This window comes from Gossypium arboreum, chromosome 10 (genome assembly GCF_025698485.1).
Source record: "Gossypium arboreum isolate Shixiya-1 chromosome 10, ASM2569848v2, whole genome shotgun sequence".
Lineage (NCBI taxonomy): Eukaryota > Viridiplantae > Streptophyta > Magnoliopsida > Malvales > Malvaceae > Gossypium > Gossypium arboreum.
Window position 1 is genome coordinate 7,606,292 of NC_069079.1, and position 17,325 is coordinate 7,623,616.

The following is a 17,325-nucleotide window of genomic DNA, read 5'->3' on the forward strand; positions in this document are numbered from 1 at the left end:
AAATTTGGGTTTATTCCGATTTTTGAGAAGGGTATATCGCTTTAACACGAGCCCATTGACGTTCACCCAACATAGCGATGAACTCGATGACTTAATGTTAAATCGGCATATTGCCTTGATTATTGAAATTAATTAGCGAAACGTGAATGGGATTTTGAAAATAATGTGAAACAAAGTTGATATGTAGTAAGAATAAATAAATGAAAGAGCTATAAATATATTTGAAACAAATAACAAGTATGACAAGAATATTGAAGGAAAACACTAATAATGCATGCAAGATTAAATGTGATATAGTATTGACTACAAGAACACAAAAAGAATCGATGAATATACACATGAAAATAATTAAGAGTATATATGTAAAATATGTATATGTAAATATTAATGGTATTAGCAAGATGTATAAGATAATAAAATATATAACTAGTGATGTTAAATATATATTCATAATATTTACGTATGTACACAAAATAAATATCGAGGAACACATGCATCTAAAGAACATATATACCAATATATATAACGATATTATGAAAGGAACGAAACAAATAATGCATAAGGTTAAAACGAAGTTTTGAATAAAATTATTACCTATATACATATATAATAATAAAAATGGATACATGAAATGACATGAGAAATATACATATGAATTTAGTATACAAGACTAACAATTAAATAGAATCATACACATGCACAATATTAGAATGTATATACATACATAATAATAATGTTAGAACACCTATTAATAATATTACATAGATATATGCATATATGTATAATAATGATGAAAATAATAATAATAATAATAGTGAAAATAAATAGGATAATAATAAATATAATAGTAAAAAGATAATACTATATGAAATGTGTATATATATATAATAACACACATATGCTAATATGAATAATGATAATAATACTAATAATAATAATAAAATACGAAGAAGTATATATAATATAATAATAATATTAAAATACAATAATTAAAAATAATATTATATATGAATATATACAATATTCACATGTAAAAAGCGTATACTAATATATAGTAATAATAATAACAATAATAATAATAATACTAATAATAATAATAATAATAAATAAGAAAAAGGACAAAAATGAACTAAAACAAAGCTTTGGGGTGAATTTTAAAAAATAAAAGGAAGGACCTATTTGAATGCGCTTGGAGCGACGGGGGCTTACAACGCAATTTTCCGTGCATTTAAGCGGTGCGTACCATAGGGGACCAAATTGCGAACGCAACAATCAACGGGCCAATTTTAAAAATATAAACTAAATTGTAAACGCCTAAAAAGCGGAAGGGTCATTCGCAATTAGACCCTTCCATAAAAAACGCTGGATCCTAACCACAAGCGGGTTGGGTCGACCCGACCCGTCTCAAAAGCAGCGTCGTTTTGTGTTTAAATCTGGTACCAAAAGCAGTACCGTTTATTTGAGCTATAAATAGCCTAAAATCGAAAAAAATCATTTGTGAGGTGGGAAAGAAAAAAAAAGAGAGAAAGGGAGAGAAAAGAAAGGGGAGAGGGAGGGAGCTCCGGTGGGACTCTGCCAGGTCCGATCCTTGAGACGGTCATCGACCCGTCATCGGCGTTGGCGTCGTACCACCGCCATGGCCGGAGAAATAAATTTTTTTTTTTTTGTATTTTATTTTATGTTTTAAAATATTATTATCTATTTATTTATATGTATTTATGGGTGTAAAAAAAAAAATTAAACCGAAGATAGAAATAGAAAAAAACAATCACCTTAGGGTTTTGATTTCTAATTTTTGCCTTGTTGATTTACTGGTTTTGGGTATTCGAATCTCTGCCTTTTGATGTTAAAACGTAGTATCAATTGTTTTTTTGTTAAGAAAGCGAAAAAGAAAAAAGAAAGGAGAAAAAAAAAAGCCCCATTTACATTATTGTTCGGCCTTTTATAGCCTGTTTTTGTCACACTTTTATTATTCTTTTTTGCTATCTGCTTCTGCTTTGCTTCTGTTGTTTTTGCAGGGCATGGAGGACCGGGCGCGTGCATGGAGGCATGGGGCGTGCGTGGGGAGTGGTGTACCAGGGTATGGGGCTAGTGTCAAAGGAGAGTGGGGCGTGGTGGCCGCGCACATAGGGCAACGGCGCCAGAAACCCTAGGGTTTCTGGCTTTCCAAATTTTTTAGAGTTTGGGCCTATCGGGCTTTACTGTTTTGGGTTGGCTGATGTATTAATTGGGCTTGGTGGGTATTGGGTTGTTTAAGTTAGGGTAGGTTAGTGGGTTTAGTTAGGTTTAATGGGTTTTGGGTTTGTAAGGGTTTAGGGGTTTGGCCCAAAATTGGCCTATACATTTATTTTAATATTTTTAATATTTTTATGTATTATATATATTTAAAAATTATATAAAATAATATTAAAAAATTAATACGAGCTATAGAGCTTACAAAAAGCAAAAATTTGCATTTTCCTAGACTATAACAACATCACAATAGGCTATAGAGCTTACAATCCACTTTTAGGCAAGGTGATTGTAAGTAGAATTGTTAAGTTCAATGAACATGTTGCATGGAATTGGGAAACAAATAAAAAACATGTCAAGGAGAGTAAAAGATTTGAAATCTCAACAACAAGAGGATTTCATTCTTGATGATGATGAAATCACTGATCATGATCCGATAAGAGGAACCATGCCACTTATTGACATCTATCAAAGGTCAAATGTTGCTATTCTTAAACCTGTCAACTTTAGAAAAGCTTTCAATTTTTAGAATGGAGAGATGCTATGAAGGAGGAGATTTTTATTATTGCAAAGAATCATACTTGAAAGCTAGTAGATAAACATAGCAACAAAAACACAGTTGGATTCAAATGGATTTATAGAACCAAGTTGAGTCTTGATGGTTCTATCAATAAATTCAAGCCTAGATTAGTTGTTAAAAGGCTACTCTTAATAGTATGTTGTTGATTATTCAAAAACTTTTGCTCCGCTACGCAAGGTTAAACAGAATAAGACTTTTATTAGCTTCAATTAGGCTCGGCCCGAAGGCCCGTCTGAAATATGAAGGGGTTTGGACAAAAATATGGGCTCGAAAAATAGATTTGGGCAAAAAATAAGGCCCGTTTAAAAAAGGGTCGGGCCTCGGGTAAGGCATTTTTGGCGCGGGCCTGGCCAAATTCATTACATGACAAAAAATCCTTTTTTTAAATATTTTTTTCTTATTGTTTTCTTCCTATTTTGCTACTATTTTACTATTATGTTGCTACTATTTTGTTGTTATTGTTTGGATATTGTATAAAACTTATTTTATTGTTAATTTTTTATTATTTTAAAGACTTTTGTTAATTTTGTTATTATTTTAGAAATATTTACTTGTTAAGTTGTCTATTTTAGTGTTATTTAAGTATACATATTTTTTAAAATTTATTTTAATTTGTTGAGAAATATTTATTTGATGTTTTAGTATTTTGATGGTTTATATATATTTTAAAATTATATAAAAACTAATATAAAAATAATTAGGCGGGCGAATTGGTCTGAATTTTAACATTTTTATTCGGGTCGGGTTTGGGCAAAATTTTAGGTCTATTTTTCTGGCCGGGCCCAAGCCTAGCAAACGGGTCTAAATTTTTAGCTGGGCTTGGCCCGGCCAATGCTCGCCTTTAGCTTCAATACCACAAAAAGTTGGAAAATATTTCAACTTGACTTCAAATTAGATTTTTTGAATGTTTATCTTTAGGAAGAGATCTACATTTAACAACTTGAAGATTTTGTCATTAAAGGGAAGGAAGACAAAGTTTATCTTTTAAAGAAGGCTTAGTATGAATTGGAATAAGCTCCAAGACCTTGGTATTCTAGAATTGATGATCATTTGCTATGTTTGGAGTTCAAAAAAAGTCTTTTATGCCAAAACTATTGAAAGCAATGACTTGTTGGTTGTCTCTTTATATGTTGATGACTTATTAGTGACAAGGAGCAACTCTAAATCGGTGCAACATTTAAATATAAAATGATAAAGGTATTTGAAATGACAAACTTGAAAGAGGTCTTACTTCCTTAGAATCGAGATTACTTAATCCAAACAAGGAATTTTCATTTCTCAACAAACTTGTGCCAAGAAAGTGCTGAAAAAATTCAACATGGAGAGTTGCAAAGCTGTTAGCACCCCATTGGCTCAAAATGAGAAGCTCAGCAAAGACAATAGCTCTTCCATGGTTAACGAAACCAATTACAGAAGGCTATTTGGTTTTTTGTAGTATTTGACAAGAACTAAACCAAACATAAATGTTTGATGACAGTATTCTTTCTAGATTTACGCATTGTCTTAGAGAAGCCCATCTCAGAACATGAAAGAGAGTGTTGAGATGCATCAACAGGACAATTAATTTTGGTTTTTTATTCAAAAAGTCACCTGAAGTGAAATTGTTGGGCTATGTGAAAAGTGATTAGGTTGATCTTGTGATGACATGAAAAGCACTTCAGCTTATCTATTTACATTTGGTTCAAGTGCATTTGCATGGAACTTAAAAAAGAAAGAAACTGTGGCGCAATCAACTATAGAAACTGAATATATTGCAACTATAGCCACTGTAAATCAAGCAATTTGATTGAGGAAGTTGCTGATAGATTTGGAGCGGACTCAAAATGAGGCAACTAAGATTAGGTGTGACAATCAATTGATTATGGTAATGGCGAAAAATCCAGTTTTCCATAGAAGAACCAAGCACATAAAAGTCAAGTATCACTTTGTTTGAGAAGCTGAAGTAGAAAATGAAGTAAAGTTGGTTCATTGCAACTCAAAAAACCAACTTGCAAATATTTTGACTAAAGCCTTACCCAAGGCAAAGTTTGAAGCAATGAGGAAAACTATCAGTGTTTCCATTAAAAATAGCAATGAAAAGTGTTAAAGAATGATGATGTGGACAAATATTATTGATACTTAAGATTCAATTTAGATGAAGATTTTCTATTACAAATATGTGTAAAATTGAAATAAGAAACAAAAAAACTTGTTCCAATATTTCTCTCATTCTTTTAAGTTTTCCACTCAAAGTTTTTTCCTTGTTTCTTCTCTCCCTTCCAACATAAACAAATATTATTTAAAATATTTATCAGAATAATCATGTTCTTATTTGCTTTACCGAATAAATGAATGTGCATAGTGTCGTCGTAGTGTACTAGTTTTCTTCTTTCTTGTGTTGATAATTAAGTTAAAGAAAGTCTCACGGAAGTGAGTCAAGAATAGTAAAACAAAGAAAGTGTTAAAAGATATGTTACCTAAATTCTTGTTAAATAAAATTAAAATGGCAAGATAGGGGAATCTACGAGGGCGAAGGTCGTAGTCCATCGTAGATCCCCAATAAGCAAGATACTGGGCTAGGGTTACAACTCCGGTCCTCGCAGTATGGTACAAGTTGCACAAGTGAAATCCGTATAGAAGTATGCTTCCTCTATTTGATATTGATTAAAATAAAGTGTTTTAACCTTACTACATTACTTACACTACAACAAATTAAGCTTTTAGCGGCGATTTTAGTAGCGTTTTGATCGAAAACGCCGTAAAGGTTGAAATTTTTATGACGATTGTATTGAAAAACACCACAACTATGTACCATTAGTGGCTCTAACCGAAAAACGCCACAAGAAGTCTTTATATAGTGGCATTAGTGGAAATAGCGCCGTAAATAGTACATATTTAGCAGCGTTTTATGCTACGCACCACAAAGGTAGACCGAATAGGAGCAGCGTTAGTGCGTTTTTCCCATAAACGCCATAAAAGGTAAAGCAATAGCGACATTTTTGCATAAATGCCGCAAAAAGTTAAAAATTATAGCGGCGTTTTTCTCATAAATGTCACTAAAGGTAAAGCAATAGCGGCATTTTGTCCATAAAAGCCGCGAATATTTTTTAATTTTTATTGAAATGGTGTCATTTTGATAGCATACCCCCCAACCTTTATTCCCTTAAATCCTAACTTATTTTTCCCCAAATCATCATCTCTTTTTAGCTTTTACTCTCACCTATTTCAAAGAACCAAGCTTCCCCGCTACGATTGGTCGGGGCTAATTCTTGAAAGCAGCAACTCCTACACCTACCACTACTTTAACAGAACAACTATCGATTCTCCCCAATTCCTTTTTATTTCAAGGTAATCTAATAAACTATTTTCTTTTCTTTTTTCGATTTTGTTTTCTAAATTTTTGTTTTAATTCTTGTTTTTTTTCTGTTTTTCATTTCTGAAATTTTGTTGGAACCAAATTTCCATTGTTTAATATGTTCATTTTGCTGCTCTGGGTTTTTCCCCCTTAATTTTTTACGTATTTTCTTTGTTAATTCCATTGATTTTAGTTAAGTTAGAGCTGAATTTGTTGTTGTTTTTAATCTAATTGTACCTATGTTTAATTCCTTTTTCGCCTTTGGTATTGAAATTCCCTTCTTTCTAGGGATTTGATGTTATTGTTGGATTAATGTTCTGGCTATGAATAATTTCTTGTGTCAAGCTTTAGAATTAGTACAATATTAGTACAATACACGGTGAGGAATAATTATGATCAGAATCAAATAATTACAATGCATTGTTGGATTTGTTTTAATTATTAGACATTAATTTATAATTTCATCACTCTTAAAGGATTAAACATTTTATTAAGAACAAAATTTAAAAAAAAACACTTACATTTTTATTTTTCCTTTAAGATTTACAATTAAAAATTAGGTCGGGGAAGTTCAGTAGTAAATGGAATTGAATTATTAGGAGAGTCCATTTCTTTTTCTTTTCTTTTTAGTCCAAGTCCCATAATAATAAAGACTTAATTGATGATTTATGAGTCACTATGTTGTAGTAAGGCTAATACTAGCTACTGAATGGTTGCTCATTATTTGCTTCATTTTGTTTTTTAAGTTTTAATCTGATTTAAGTTTACTTCGGTACCTAGTACTTTTTGGTTTGATCAAATAATAGTGTTATACTAATTAATTATATGGTAAACTGCATCATTACTTATTAAATTATGAGTAAATTTTTATTTTAGTCACTTAACTAAAACAAAGTTATAATTTGGTAAATGGTTGTGTTTTTGAATCATCAGATTTTCAAGATCGACTTTTTTTTACTATTATCAAGTAGGTTGCCAGTTCGTACTTGTCATATGAAATTTGACAATTTACCTAAGGAAATGTTGTTATTTTAGGTCTTGTCATTAGGGGTGTCCAAATTTTGGGTAAAATCGAATTAATTCGGTTAACTGACCGAATTCGATTAATCGGTTGGTTAACCAAATTAATTCGATCGGGGGCCGATTAATAATTTTTTAGATGTTCGGTTAACAGTTAATTCGGTCTGAAATCGATCGGTTAACCGAATTAACCTAATTTAATAAAGAATATTATTATATATATGTATCCGGTCAGTTCGGTTAATTTTCTGGAAATATAAATTAATCGGTCGGTTAAGTCGGTTAATTTTTTTATATGTTTTATACTTGTTTTAACCAAAAATAAAGAAATATATATATAAATTTTGGTTAATTCGGTTAATCGACCGAATTAATCGAAAAAATTTGGTTCGGTTAATTTTTTTTTGAAAAAATTTCGGTTCGGTTAACGGTTAAGGGTTTAAAAAGGTCGGTTAATTTGATTAATGGTAGTTCGGTCTGTTAACCGGTTGGTTAACTGATTAAACACCCCTACTTATCATGTGAGTCTTATTTTCGTTTTTTTCTTTCTATTTGTGGCTGAATCTGAGGGTTAAAATAGTAAATGTTATTAGCTAATAGTAATAGATGCCTATGGTCTTGTGAGTGCTAGCTTGGTACCATGTTGAATGTTGTAAATGATTTTTGAACCAAGGAGAAATCATGGCATCTTAATCATCTGTATGGTCTCACTATTGTTTGTTACTTCTTGAAAATCTATATGGCCATCCATTGTAGAGTGTCAAATGAACTTAATACAAATTTACGGAATCATATAAATGGTATAAACACAAATCTATCAAAAATACATCAGAAAAATGATTTGCTTTCCTATGTTATGATTTTACACTAGTGTGGACTAAATTTGGTGAATACTGAATGTTATCTTTCTTGGGACATATATTTTCACTACTGTGAAGCTTGCTTCTTCATTTCCGCTTGCATATCACCATGTGAATAGAATACTAATATTTAGATAAGAGATCATAAGCTTGCATGTTAGAACTTTGTGGTCACAAACATACTCAAAAAGCATTACTTGAAAACTTATGTCTTATGCATGTTACAGTTGTGTGCAGAAATTTTGCTTTCTTCTACAAGGGGAAACTCTGTGTTTTTATTACCTAATTTTTTAACTATTCTTGTTTTAGCACTTATATGACATTTTTTTAAACTATTCTTGTTATACGGGATCCCTACAAAAGAAGTGCTCGATAGGCTCATTTGAATTGCCTAATCAAACAACTCCATTTTAATCTCTCCTTAATTGCATTTGTAAGTACCTTTTATTACTTACATGTTTTAATTTAATACAATATTTTTTGAGATAAATCCATGTTAGTGATTTGAATTAAGGCATAATATCTTACATATCTCCTTGTGATATTACTACTTTAGGTTAAATGTGTTCATTTAATTATATAGTTAACACGTTTCTTATTTTTTAAGATATAAATAAACAAACATAAATAGTAATAAACATGTTATAAATAAATAAAAGAAACACATAATCAATAATAGTATTAATTATATAATTAAACAATAGTTGATTTTAAATGATTTACTAAACCAATTTTAAACTAGCATGAAGATAATTATGTTTGGATATGTTTCATTTATATTAGGTTAATTTAATAAACAAATTTTAAATTTTAATAAAGTTTGCAATTGCTTGTAAATTTTGTATAACGAATTTAGAGTATTCAAACGTAAAATGTTGTCACTAATATATATTTTAAAATAATTAGATATTTGATACTTGATATATATTATCTATTTTAGTACAATGACATGATTTAAATCTATTTAGAATACTTAAGAAACCGTAATTTATTGTCAACTTTAGACTTCAAGAACTACGGAATGGATAAGAGTTGGATAGATTTGTCTCTAAATTTTGCATTTCAAAATGCAAGCCAAGAGAACATGATTCTTTGCCCATGTAAGAAGTGTGGCAACATCAGTTGGCATATTTATGAGGTTGTCTACGAACATCTAATTGTTGATGGCTTTACTCAGGGGTATAAAAAATATATTTTTCATGGAGAGTGTACACTTCGTAGAACCTCTTCAACGATTAATCCGACTTATCCTCATAATGTTCACCATCAATCTGTTAGAGAAGATGACATGGAAGGTAGGTTGCGGGATGCATTTAATATGTAAAGTCATGGTTTGCAATAATTTCCACCTGAAATTATTGCACCTGATGATTGTGATATTGGTGGAAATGCTTTTACCGAAACGGGAAGAAGTGCACCTGATCAAGAGCCAATTGGAGAAGCAGTGAAGTTTTGCAAGTTACTTAATAAAATGAATGAAGAACTTTATGAGGGATTGAAATTTTCAAGCCTGTCATTCTGCATTTGTCTTTTTTACTTAAAATGTTTGGGAAGGTGGATCAGAAACTCTTTTACGCTACTGTTAAAGTTTTTGAGAGATATGTTTCTATTTGCAAAAATCCCTCATTCATGCAAAGATATGAAGAAACTGATAAAGGATTTAGGCCTTGGGTATGACAAAATTCATAGTTGTCCAAATGACTGCACGTTGTATTGGGGTGATCGGAAAAACCAACAGTCTTGTCATGTTTGCAGTAAATCTCATTAGATGAATAGGAATGTAGAAGATGTGAATGAGGATGAAGGTGAGGCACAATCAAGAAAGAAGCCAGTAAAGATTTTGCGATATTTTCTACTAATACTAAGGCTTCAAAGGCTTTTCATGTCGTCAAAGATAGCCGAGTCTAAGAGGTGGCATCATGATGAATGAACTGATGATGAATTATTAAGGCATCCTACGGTTTCTTTAGCTTGGAAATCATTTGACAATAAATTTCCAAGCTTTGCAAGCGATCCTTGGAATGTGAGGCTTGGGCTAGCATTTGATGGATTTAATCCTTTTAAAATTATGAGTATTTCGTACAGCACTTGGCCTATAGTACTTGTTCCTTACAATTTACCTCTGTGGATTTGCATAAAACAATCTTCTTTTATCGTATCTATGATTATCCCCAGAGAGAAAGGTCCCTAGAATGATATTGACATAAAGGTCCCGAGAATGATATTGACATTTATATGCAGCCACTTATTAAAGAGTTGAAACAGTTATGAGTAGGTGTTGAAACATATAATGTCTTGAGAAAGGAGAACTTTTATTTACGTGCAACTTTGTTGTGGACTATTAATGGTTTCTCGGTTTATGCTAATTTATCTGGTTGGAGTACCAAAGGACGTTATGCTTGTCCTTGTTGTGCTGCGCAAATATGTTCGAAGTGGTTATATAATGGGAAAAAGTTCTCTTATATGGGGCATCGTCAGTGGTTAGATAGAAATTATAGATTTATATTTCAGATGACCCTATTTGATGGTATTGAAGAGTTTAGAGAAACTCATGAGCAGACTATTGAATCTGAAATCTTGTTCATGTTAAAAGATATCAATTTCAGTTATGAGAAGATGAATGAACCACCCAATATGCAAACAAAGAAAAGACCGAGGGAGGCATATGTTGGTGATGTTGACCAGCAGAGTGATGATAAATCTGATGAAGAGGATAATCCTAATGAGGTGGACTTGTGGAAAAAAAAGTATTTTTTTTAGTTGCCTTATTGGGAGTATCACATTTTGTAACACAATATTGATGTCATGCATATTGAAAAGAACGTTTGCGAGAACATCATCGGGACAATTCTCAATGTCGATAGAAAATTGAAAGACAATCTTAAGAGTCAACTTGATCTAGTTGACATAGAAATTTGGCGTGATCTTCATCCCCAATTACTTCTGAATGGAAAATATCGGTTGTCGCCTTCTATTTTTGCAATGTCGAAGAAAGAAAAAAAAGTGTTCTGCACAGTGTTGAAGGATATAAAGGTCTTAGATGCTTATGCATCAAATATATCTCGATGTGTGAGTTTTAAAGATCGATGACTATATTTCCTAAAATCACATGATTATCACATCTTGATACAAGATTTACTGGCAATTGCTTTACGCTGTTATATGTCAAAAAAAAAAGTGGCGTCTTGTATAATTGAACTATCCAATATAATGAAAGCTATTTGTGGCAAAGTTTTGATTGTTGAAGAACTTGAGAAAGTACAAGATCGAGCCGCCTTGATTTTATGCAACTTGGAGAAGATCTTTCCACCTTCGTTCTTCATAATTATGGTGCACTTGCTAATCCATCTCCTTTATGAAGCAAAACTTGGTGGACCAATTTTCTATCGGTGGATGTATCCTATAGAGGTGCTAATTTATTTTCAAAGTTTTTATTCATTCATGAATATACCTTTAATTACAACTTCTGATAATGTTGTATATCGTGTTTAAGTTCCTATGGAAATTGAAGTCTTATTGTCGTAATAAACATTATCCAGAAGGATCATTGCTGAAGGTTACTTAGTAGAGGAGTGTATGACTTTCTGCTCTAGATATTTAGAAGATGTTGAAACATGACTAAATAGACCAAGTAGAAATGCTGGGCTCACTAATCATAACTTAGCTGAAACTTATCTGTTTTGAACTTATGGGCAGCAAATCGGTAAATTTGAAATTGCTCACTTAGATGATAGATCTTAGGTACAAGCACATTGATATGTTCTTTTTCACAACGAATCAATTGAACCATTACGCAAGTAAGCTTTAGAATTTGATAAATATTCATATTTTTCATTTGTTTATTTTCTAATCAAGTAATCCACTTTTTAACATAGTGAGTTTAAACAAGTCTTGAGATCTCATTCACATTCACGAAGATTACAACATCGAGAGATTCATAAGTTATTCACAGGATCTTTTTATAAATGGTTAAGGCAGACGTTATGCAACTGAAGCTTTCAATGACAAATAATAATGTTTCTGCATGACATTATAATTAATCAATTTACTTTCAATTCAATAGGTTTGGAATGGAAAGGACATCAATGAAGAAGTTAAAAGGCTTTCCCAAGGTTCGAATAGAATAGTAAAAAGATATAATGCCTTTCTCATTAATGGATTCAGGCTCCATACAAAATCTCGTGAAAGATTGAGGAGGAGTCAAAATTGTGGAATAGTTATTAATTCTTCAATTATAAGTTATGCTACTGCTTGGGATCAGTAATCCTGTTGAGGGAAATATGGAGTACTACAGACTTTTTACGGGCATTATTGAGTTGGATTACTATGGCAAACAGAAAGTTGTCTTATTTCGATGTGATTGGGCTGATGTTAATATTGAACGTAGAATTAAAAAAGATCAATTTGGTTTTATGATGGTGAACTTCTCTCCGTTAATTCACACTGGACAATAATTGATAGACGAGCCGTATGTATTTTCTTCTCAATTCAAATAAGTTTTTTACTTAAAAGATCCAATTAATGAGGGTTGGTATGTTGTATTCCGTAACACCCCTAGAGACTTGTTTGACATGGGTAATAGAAGTAGAGATGACATCGACGAAATATCAGAAACTTTTCCTTTTCCAGAACAGAACTGAAATGAAACTATCCCTAGTACTGGTACACAATTTCAATGGGTCCGCTGGTGTAACAGCCTAATTTAAACCCTAGTCGAAACGGTAGTTTAGGGACCACAAATCTGAGTCAAAAAAATATTTTAATATTATTTTTCTTGTTTAAAATATGTGAATTGATATATGTGAAATTTTCATATGAAAATTTTATTGTTTGAGTACTCGATTTAGTAAAAGGACTAAATTGCGTAAAATGCAAAAGTTGCATTCTAATTGTTCAAGTGTTTATTTGCTATGTTCTACTAAAATAGAAGTCCCTATTTATTAATTAAACCATCATTTTATGATAGTGGAGATTGGTGGTTTGGCATATATGAAATTATGTATTATTATAAAGGATAAAAAGGTAAATGGTATTTTAAAATGTAATTAATAAAAACAAAACATAAAATGGCCATGCAAATTAATCTTTTGGCCGAATATTGATGAAAAAAAAGAAATCCATTGAAGCTTCCTTAGTTTCAGCACTTGCATAAAATGATTTAGGTATGTTTTGTGTTCAGTTTTTGATAATCTTTACGTTTTTGAGATCGTTGCTTCGAATACTATCCGACTCATGCTAGAATTTCTGATTTTAATGAATGTTTTGAGTTGTGCCATTGATGAATATTTGTGTTTTGTGATGTTTGATGATGAAATATTAAAGATATGTTTTAGATTAACATGTTTTGTATTGGAGTTTTTGATGATTTTGAGTAATTAGGACTAAATTGTAAAAATAATAAATTGAGGGTCTAAAATGTGAAATAAATGAATCATATAGACTAGTATGAGTATAAAGAATATTCGGCCTAACTATGTTGTTGTGAGATTGTGCATATTTTGTGTTTTATGAAATATGGACTAAATTGTGAAAAATGTGAAATATCAGGGGTAAAAGTGTAATTTACCCATTTGTGTGTTTTTGGATGAATTTTGTTGAATATTTGATTTAATAAGTTTAATTTATATTAATTTAGATCAAGAAAATAGAAAATTGAATTTAGATCGGGGGAAAAATAAAGTTGTAGACTAGCCGATTCGTACCGGTTTTTCATCGTCCGAGGTAAGTCTATAAGCAAATAGATATTGTTAATTTTGATTATGAATGAGTTAATATGCTGATTTGGAATTTATAGATTTATAGTAAAGTTAGCCGAATATGATTAAGCATGAAAATAATGTATTTGAGCTAATTTGGCTGAGTTATAACATCTGAAAATCTGTATGAACTATATGGTATATTTGGAATTTTTGATATATATAAATTGTTTATGAGATAAATTTTTAATAGTGATATTCGGGCTTTAAGCCTAGCAAGTTAATAGTGATATTCGGGCTTTAAGCCTAGCAAGCCTTGTGATGGTGAATTAAATCGGGCTTTATACCTAGCAGGCTTATTGTTGGTGTATAAAATCAAACCTTGAGTTTAGCAGGCCTTGTGTTGGTGTAAAATACAGGCTTATGCCTAGCAGGCTTTATGTCGGTGATTACTTATAAGTTTATGCCTAAAAGACTTCATGCTGATGTGGTATTTGAATACATTAAACGAGCTAAATGGCCAGGTATGAATTAACTTGTTACCTACTTAAAATAAGGTAAGTAAGTAACTTGATTATTTGTTATAAATCATGTATGATGCAAATGAAAGATATATGTGATTATGGTATGTGTATTCGGTCTTATGATCGAATGATATGAATATTATGAATTTGGTCTTTGAATATGTGTATACAAGACCATGTATATTCGGCCATATGGATAGTTCATGTACGTGATGTTATATTACGAGTTTTTAGCTTGTGCATATGAGTGTATGTACATTTAGTTATATATTGACAGCTTGATTTTAAAGGTTGGAAGATAATTATTTATTTTAATTATATAAGCATTCGGTCAAGGAGGAATTGTTCAATGAAATTATATGTTATATATGTATGGAATTAAAAGCTTGAAATTAAATGTGATAACAAATGTATAAGTTGAATTATTTGATTGAAATGATTTAGTATTGAGATGATATTATGCATTAATTGTTTAATTTGCTTAAGGCTTACTAAGCTAAGTTAGCTTACTTTGTGTATTTTCGTTTACCCTGTTTTATAGATTTTAGATTCAAGTTACAAGCTCGGGGATCGTCAGCAAAGTTCATCACACTATCCACTGCTTCGGTATTTTTATAGTTGAACTTGAACTACGGCATGTATAGGCTGGAATATACTTTTTAAATGTTGGATTTTGGTTTGTATGTATATAAGCCATGCGAAAATGGCTTGTTTATTCATGATAAATTTGGTTTTAAGTTTTGAATATGCTATGGACATGTTTGATTGTGGTTTTGATGTTGCGACTATTATATGTGTTTATATGTGAACCATGGTTAAAATATTGTTAATGTTGATAAAGTTATGCCAAAGTATATGTGATTGATATAATTGGTTTGATGTGAAATTGTGGTTAGATATTTTGTTGAATGATATGCTTGATATATAAATTATATATATTAGGTAAATGGCTATGATTTGAAGTATTGATATTTGGTTATGTGATGAAGTAGGTAAGGATAATATATATATATATATATATATATTTATATCTTTGATCATTGATTTTAAATATGACTTTAGGTGTGTGAATAGCATGTGAAACAACCATGTTTTGATTCGGCAATAAGGTGAATTAGTTTTTTGTGGATGTTAGACAAATTAGGATAATATGTATTTGATATTAAAAGTTGATTGTTTTGAATATATGGATACATATATATACATATTTAGTCGTATATGTGAATGTTGAATTAGTTTTGGAACATGAGTACTGTTACTTTGCTTGATAAGTGATAATAATATGTGTGATTATTTGGTTTAGTTCTTGGAAATGTTTTATGCGAGTAAAGCGATAGAGTATAATGGAAGTTGGCATCAAATAAGGCATATGTATTTTTGCATGTTATACATATATTCGGCTATAGTTTTAATAAATGACCATATGAATAGTAGCTTAGGTTTTTCATGAGTAAGTTGGTTGAGATAAAACTTATAATAAGGTTGCATGTATGTATGGTCTTAAATAATGTGTAATGAGATGTTTTAATCCTTATGCTTATTTTCGGCCTTTTAATAACGATTATGGTGGAATGTTATTTAATTTATGTGTAACCTGTAAAATTTAGTTTGATTTAGTATTTATTAAAATATGATGTATTAAGATAATTAATTTCTATATATATCCATGAATGTCCAAAAGTTATGATTCGTTTGGTAATACCTCGTAAACCCTTTCTGTCGACGAATACGGGTTAGGGGTGTTACAGCTAGGATGTGGATGAAGATATTTACGAATCATGATGTAGTAAGATTTTACATTTTTTAATTACATGTAATATTATAATTTAAATCTTAATCCCGTTAAATATATCCATTATTATTATTGTTGTAATTAGTTACTAATATTTCAACTATTTTATGTGTATTGTAGATAATATGCCTAGAAGAAGATTGCGAGATCTAAGTATTATTCAAATTCCTCCAAATTCGGAAGAAACAAATAGTGGTCAACAAACTGCTATTGGATCTTTGAATATTCCCAATACAGTTGACGAACCTGTAAAAATTCAAAGTAATGTTAACTTTAATTTACATGCATGTTCGCTTTTATTATTGATTTTTGTTTCAAATTCTTATATTATCATATATAATTTTTTTAGCTGAAAATGGTGGGAGGCGCAAAACTCGAGGACGTACATTATTAAAGGATTTATACAATCTAAATTTTGTAGAGCGTGTCAAAGTATCTAGAAATAGTCATGGTCACCCTATTGGATTAGAAGCTCAAGTTTTAGCAGGATACTTGTGTATTATAGCACGAAATGCCAATCTCTTGCCAATCAACTACGAGTCATGGCATCATATGCCTGATAGTAACAAAAATCATGCTCAGGATAATATTAAGGTAATAACGTGAATGTAATTTATAATACTTTGGTTTAATTTTCATTTATATTTACTTTCTAAATTTGTGTTATTTGCAAGAGAGATTTGCTTTAAAGATCTCGGATAATTATGTAAAGAAAACATTAGCAAAGAAATGGAGAGACCATAAAAAGTACATTAAGAAATGAATATTTTAAGAAAAATATAAGCCTCAAAGAGAGATTGCGAAATGTGTCTTACCGGGAATGCTAAGGTACCAATAGGAAGATGTAGTTAGATTTTGAAATTCAAAGAAAGGAGAGATATTACGTACTTCCAAACTCTTATAATTATTTTGGTTTATAGTATTTATTATATAACTAATAATAATTTCATAATGTAGGATCCAGAGGCGATTCTAAAGGGGGCTGGCATGGGCCTTGAACCCCCATAAAATGAAAAATTGTTATTTAGGCTCTCCAATTTTTTTAAAAATTTTAAATTAGTAAAGAAAAAATTGCACTTTGGCCCCCTAAAATTATAAAAATTTAATTTAATACTTTAAAAATTATAAAGATATAGACTATAAAAAATTAAAATTTCATTCGGCCTCCCTAAAAAATTATTTTGGCTTCGCCCCTGGTAGGATCATGAGCGAGTTGGAACTACAAGTAGGCAAAAACAAAAATTCACACACACAGCTTTGTCGAAAAGTTTTGGCTGTGTAGCTGAT

The 17,325-nt window shown here is 30.7% G+C and overlaps 1 long non-coding RNA gene across 1 annotated transcript; it reads left to right on the plus strand.

Annotated features, from left to right (window-relative positions):
- Positions 1-5,940: 5,940 nt before the first annotated feature.
- LOC128281632 (uncharacterized) lies at positions 5,941-15,116 on the plus strand. Its single transcript, XR_008271883.1, has 2 exons — positions 5,941-6,139; positions 14,788-15,116. It is a non-coding gene; the product is annotated as an uncharacterized LOC128281632 (long non-coding RNA).
- Positions 15,117-17,325: the final 2,209 nt, after the last annotated feature.